The sequence below is a fragment of the Oncorhynchus masou genome, chromosome 2 (genome assembly GCF_036934945.1).
Source record: "Oncorhynchus masou masou isolate Uvic2021 chromosome 2, UVic_Omas_1.1, whole genome shotgun sequence".
In the NCBI taxonomy this organism is placed as follows: Eukaryota; Metazoa; Chordata; class Actinopteri; order Salmoniformes; family Salmonidae; genus Oncorhynchus; species Oncorhynchus masou.
The window spans coordinates 16,506,941-16,513,486 of NC_088213.1; positions in this window are offsets into that span (position 1 = coordinate 16,506,941).

Here is a 6,546-nt window from a genome sequence, read left to right on the forward strand (position 1 = left end):
AGTCCTTAGAGACCCAGTATCAGTACAAGTCCTTAGAGACCCAGTATCAGTACAAGTCCTTAGAGACCCAGTATCAGTACAAGTCCTTAGAGACCCAGTATCACTACAAGTCCTTAGAGACCCAGTATCACTACAAGTCCTTAGAGACCCAGTATCACTACAAGTCCTTAGAGACCCAGTATCAGTACAAGTCCTTAGAGACCCAGTATCAGTACAAGTCCTTAGAGACCCAGTATCAGTACAAGTCCTTAGAGACGTGTTCAGAGCTGTAACAGGTATCAGTACAAGTCCTTAGAGACCCAGTATCAGTACAAGTCCTTAGAGACCCAGTATCAGTACAAGTCCTTAGAGACCCAGTATCAGTACAAGTCCTTAGAGACCCAGTATCAGTACAAGTCCTTAGAGACCCAGTATCAGTACAAGTCCTTAGAGACCCAGTATCAGTACAAGTCCTTAGAGACCCAGTATCAGTACAAGTCCTTAGAGACCCAGTATCAGTACAAGTCCTTAGAGACCCAGTATCAGTACAAGTCCTTAGAGACGTGTTCAGAGCTGTAACAGGTATCAGTACAAGTCCTTAGAGACCCAGTATCAGTACAAGTCCTTAGAGACCCAGTATCAGTACAAGTCCTTAGAGACCCAGTATCAGTACAAGTCCTTAGAGACCCAGTATCAGTACAAGTCCTTAGAGACCCAGTATCACTACAAGTCCTTAGAGACCCAGTATCACTACAAGTCCTTAGAGACCCAGTATCACTACAAGTCCTTAGAGACCCAGTATCACTACAAGTCCTTAGAGACCCAGTATCACTACAAGTCCTTAGAGACCCAGTATCAGTACAAGTCCTTAGAGACCCAGTATCAGTACAAGTCCTTAGAGACCCAGTATCAGTACAAGTCCTTAGAGACCCAGTATCAGTACAAGTCCTTAGAGACCCAGTATCAGTACAAGTCCTTAGAGACCCAGTATCAGTACAAGTCCTTAGAGACCCAGTATCAGTACAAGTCCTTAGAGACCCAGTATCAGTACAAGTCCTTAGAGACCCAGTATCAGTACAAGTCCTTAGAGACCCAGTATCAGTACAAGTCCTTAGAGACGTGTTCAGAGCTGTAACAGGTATCAGTACAAGTCCTTAGAGACCCAGTATCAGTACAAGTCCTTAGAGACCCAGTATCAGTACAAGTCCTTAGAGACCCAGTATCAGTACAAGTCCTTAGAGACCCAGTATCAGTACAAGTCCTTAGAGACCCAGTATCACTACAAGTCCTTAGAGACCCAGTATCAGTACAAGTCCTTAGAGACCCAGTATCACTACAAGTCCTTAGAGACCCAGTATCAGTACAGGCCCTTAGAGACCCAGTATCAGTACAAGTCCTTAGAGACCCAGTATCATTACATTACATTTAAGTCATTTAGCAGACGCTCTTATCCAGAGCGACTTACAAAAACAAGTCCTTAGAGACCCAGTATCCCTACAAGTCCTTAGAGATCCAGTATCAGTACAAGTCCTTAGAGACCCAGTATCAGTACAAGTCCTTAGAGACCCAGTATCAGTACAAGTCCTTAGAGACCCAGTATCAGTACAAGTCCTTAGAGACGTGTTCAGAGCTGTAACAGGTATCAGTACAAGTCCTTAGAGACCCAGTATCAGTACAAGTCCTTAGAGACCCAGTATCAGTACAAGTCCTTAGAGACCCAGTATCAGTACAAGTCCTTAGAGACCCAGTATCAGTACAAGTCCTTAGAGACCCAGTATCACTACAAGTCCTTAGAGACCCAGTATCACTACAAGTCCTTAGAGACCCAGTATCACTACAAGTCCTTAGAGACCCAGTATCACTACAAGTCCTTAGAGACCCAGTATCAGTACAAGTCCTTAGAGACCCAGTATCAGTACAAGTCCTTAGAGACCCAGTATCAGTACAAGTCCTTAGAGACCCAGTATCAGTACAAGTCCTTAGAGACCCAGTATCAGTACAAGTCCTTAGAGACCCAGTATCAGTACAAGTCCTTAGAGACCCAGTATCACTACAAGTCCTTAGAGACCCAGTATCACTACAAGTCCTTAGAGACCCAGTATCACTACAAGTCCTTAGAGACCCAGTATCACTACAAGTCCTTAGAGACCCAGTATCAGTACAAGTCCTTAGAGACCCAGTATCAGTACAAGTCCTTAGAGACCCAGTATCACTACAAGTCCTTAGAGACCCAGTATCAGTACAAGTCCTTAGAGACCCAGTATCAGTGCAAGTCCTTAGAGACCCAGTATCAGTACAAGTCCTTAGAGACCCAGTATCAGTACAAGTCCTTAGAGACCCAGTATCACTACAAGTCCTTAGAGACCCAGTATCACTACAAGTCCTTAGAGACCCAGTATCACTACAAGTCCTTAGAGACCCAGTATCAGTACAAGTCCTTAGAGACCCAGTATCAGTACAAGTCCTTAGAGACCCAGTATCAGTACAAGTCCTTAGAGACGTGTTCAGAGCTGTAACAGGTATCAGTACAAGTCCTTAGAGACCCAGTATCAGTACAAGTCCTTAGAGACCCAGTATCAGTACAAGTCCTTAGAGACCCAGTATCAGTACAAGTCCTTAGAGACCCAGTATCAGTACAAGTCCTTAGAGACCCAGTATCACTACAAGTCCTTAGAGACCCAGTATCAGTACAAGTCCTTAGAGACCCAGTATCACTACAAGTCCTTAGAGACCCAGTATCAGTACAGGCCCTTAGAGACCCAGTATCAGTACAAGTCCTTAGAGACCCAGTATCATTACATTACATTTAAGTCATTTAGCAGACGCTCTTATCCAGAGCGACTTACAAAAACAAGTCCTTAGAGACCCAGTATCCCTACAAGTCCTTAGAGATCCAGTATCCCTACAAGTCCTTAAAGACGTGTTCAGAGCCGTAACATTGGAAGTGCTGTGCTTCATTTACAGTCTGCTGAAGTTCATCTTTGAATTTGATCACAGCTCATCTAAAGATTTGAAAACCCTTTGATGTAACATACCCAGGCCTTCTTATAACATTGTGTGTATACATACAGTCCCTCTGTCCTGTGTCTGACTGTCATCTCTTCAAGGTATAGATTGTACATCACCTCCCTCCTGAACCATTTCTCTAAATGATAGTTTTCACTATTTCATGTAAATTTGCTAGGCACTGTCATTGCCTATCTTTCCTGGCCAAGTAGGAACCATCCCCCTGTTGGTGATCACGTGATTCAGTGAACAAGTCCTCCATTGGACAGTGGTAATACGTTGTAGAGGGCGTGGTGTAAGATGGAGGGGGTCAGTGCAGAAAGCTGATCCCTGATCTCTTGCCCAGGGCCCTGCTGTCGGAAGTGGGGGAAAATAGCCAGGGGAAGCCATTGCCTGTGGGTCACACGTCACATCCAGGACTGTGACCCAGCCAGCAGCTGGCAGCTTCAGACGGAGCTCCATTTGGGCTCCGTAGATGGGAAGGGGTGTCAGTGGCCAGCAGGGAACTGTGGCGTCTCCTCTTTACCTGTGGGACGCCCCAACACTCAGTCACTAATGGGCTCTCCAGCTCCTGTTCAATATCGCCAAAGTTAAAACACGTCTTTATGAGGTCATCAGCCATCCGGCGAGGTATTTCTTTTGTACAGACTAGCTGCCGAACTGTGAAACTGTGACTTGTGTGACAAAGAATGTATTCCATGGTCTGTCCCCTCGGTAGCTCTACAGAAGAAAGACAGTGGTGGTTCCCTTGGAGCCTGCAAGATGGGAACATTTGGATGTCGGCTCATCTCTGGTTGTTGAAGGGGTTAAGCTGCTTGGATGTAGGCTAATCTATGGTTGTTGAAGGGGTTAAGCTGCTTGGATGTAGGCTAATCTATGGTTGTTGAAGGGGTTAAACTGCTTGGATGTAGGCTAATCTCTGGTTGTTTAAGGGGTTAAGCTGCTTGGATGTAGGCTAATCTATGGTTGTTGAAGGGGTTAAACTGCTTGGATGTAGGCTCATCTCTGGTTGTTGAAGGTGTTAAGCTACTTGGATGTAGGCTAATCTATGATTGTTGAAGGGGTTAAACTGCTTGGATGTAGGCTAATCTCTGGTTGTTTAAGGGGTTAAGCTGCTTGGATGTAGGCTCATCTCTGGTTGTTGAAGGTGTTAAGCTACTTGGATGTAGGCTAATCTATGATTGTTGAAGGGGTTAAACTGCTTGGATGTAGGCTAATCTCTGGTTGTTTAAGGGGTTAAGCTGCTTGGATGTAGGCTCATCTCTGGTTGTTGAAGGGGTTAAGCTACTTGGATGTAGGCTCATCTCTGGTTGTTGAAGGGGTTAAGCTACTTGGATGTAGGCTAATCTAGGACACCCCCCCCCTTATGTTACGGGGTGAGAGCTGTCACTCACCACAGGGGGGTGTTTCCTGTCTGTCTGAGACGGTCACCTCTCTGCCCAGCGAGTGTCCTGTCTGAGACGGTCACCTCTCTGCCCAGCGAGTGTCCTGTCTGAGACAGTCACCTCTCTGCCCAGCGAGTGTCCTGTCTCAGACGGTCACCTCTCTGCCCAGCGAGTGTCCTGTCTGAGACAGTCACCTCTCTGCCCAGCGAGTGTCCTGTCTGAGACGGTCACCTCTCTGCCCAGCGAGTGTCCTGTCTGAGACGGTCACCTCTCTGCCCAGCGAGTGTCCTGTCTGAGACGGTCACCTCTCTGCCCAGCGAGTGTCCTGTCTGAGACAGTCACCTCTCTGCCCAGCGAGTGTCCTGTCAGAGACAGTCACCTCTCTGCCCAGCGAGTGTCCTGTCAGAGACAGTCACCTCTCTGCCCAGCGAGTGTCCTGTCTGAGACAGTCACCTCTCTGCCCAGCGAGTGTCCTGTCTGAGAACACAAACACTCACATCTTTCATAGCGAGCTATCGAGGGACTGAGCGGAGGGACATAGTATAGGCAGGTTGGCCACCAGGCAGACAGTCAGAATAGTGCGCTAGCCCTATCTATCAGCAATCTAATGCTGTATCCCACCTAGACATGACCAGGCAGGTTGGCCACCAGGCAGACAGTCAGAATAGTGCGCTAGCCCTATCTATCAGCAATCTAATGCTGTATCCCACCTAGACATGACCAGGCAGGTTGGTCACCAGGCAGACAGTCAGAATAGTGCGCTAGCACTATCTATCAGCAATCTAATGCTGTATCCCACCTAGACATGACCAGGCAGGTTGGCCACCAGGCAGACCGTCAGAATAGTGCGCTAGCACTATCTATCAGCAATTTAATGCTGTATCTCTCAATGGCATGCTGTGTCTCGCAATTTCTTGGCTTGCAATGTGTCACAACTTCAGTAAAGAAAGAACTATCAATGAATAGGCTAGGATATTGAGATAAGGGAGATGCAACACTCGTCTTTCACACAGTCACACACAGTATCTTGCCATGTGTATGGGTTGGCTTCATGCTGGTCACAGCGTGGTAACCAGGGCACCAACAGTTGAGTCACTTCAAAGCTCTTAGTTGTTATTTTTTGCATCTATGTGAAAAAATGTACAGTTTTTCGGTTCAATTTTTGTTTACACTTTTTAATGTTCACCCTCCTACTTTTAGCTCAGGTCGTCAGTGGTACATCATCCTTGCTAATTAAAGCATCAATTTTCCGTAACGACAGACACCTAATATTCCCCTCTGGCCTCTCTGTTTTCCTCCCTTTCTCTCTGACCCTCCCCATGGTGTCAGTCAGCCTGTAAATAATCTGACCATTACACCACCGCCCAGCTCCCCCCTAATCACCAGCCAGTCTGTTGCCCCGTGTCTCTAAAATATAATGGCTGTTCACCGCGTTAATGGCTAACACTGACGACCCCACAATGGTGAGGAAGGGGGTTAAGAGGCCTCAGCTGCTACTGCTAACAGAGGCTCTACGTTTCTCTCCCTCAGACCCCCGGATTAACTGTGTGTGTGTGTTCGTGTGCACGTTCCAAGAACTCAACAATGTCTCTCCTTGAATCAACAACATCCGTTTTTCAATCAGTGGTTGTCAGTCAGTTTATGGCAGCCATTTTTAATTTACACCAGTCTGACCAGAGTGTTTCTGTTTCAGAGCTATGTGACCGAGCAGGATGCTTTTTGATGTCCACTCATTGGCAGGATATCCCTCCACCACTGGCTCGGACTGTGATTGTTTTCTTGGGCAACTCACGACCTGGGTAAACAGTCTGGTTGGCAAAGTGGCTGGCACTTAGTTTTGTTCAGTGTTAGTCTTAGTTTCCTCCCTGAGTCCCCGTCTCTCTCGTCCACTACAGCATGAGTCAGTCTCTCTGCCTGTATTGCACTGTAGCTAGGAACTCTAACTGCTATCTGAGCTTGTCTTCAGTAAGTTAGGACTATCAGCAGCTCTCCTAGCTGTAGTCTGGGGCTTCTTCTGTCAGTGGATACTGCCTCCCTGTATCAGCCCTGGTGAGACATTCAGATGGCATGTTGTAGGTTCTGTTTGTGTCTGTAATGATGAATGGAATATCTATAAGACACTGGGAGGTAACAGGGCGGTGTCTGTTACCATGGCGCCTGTTTTCATTTCTGTGTT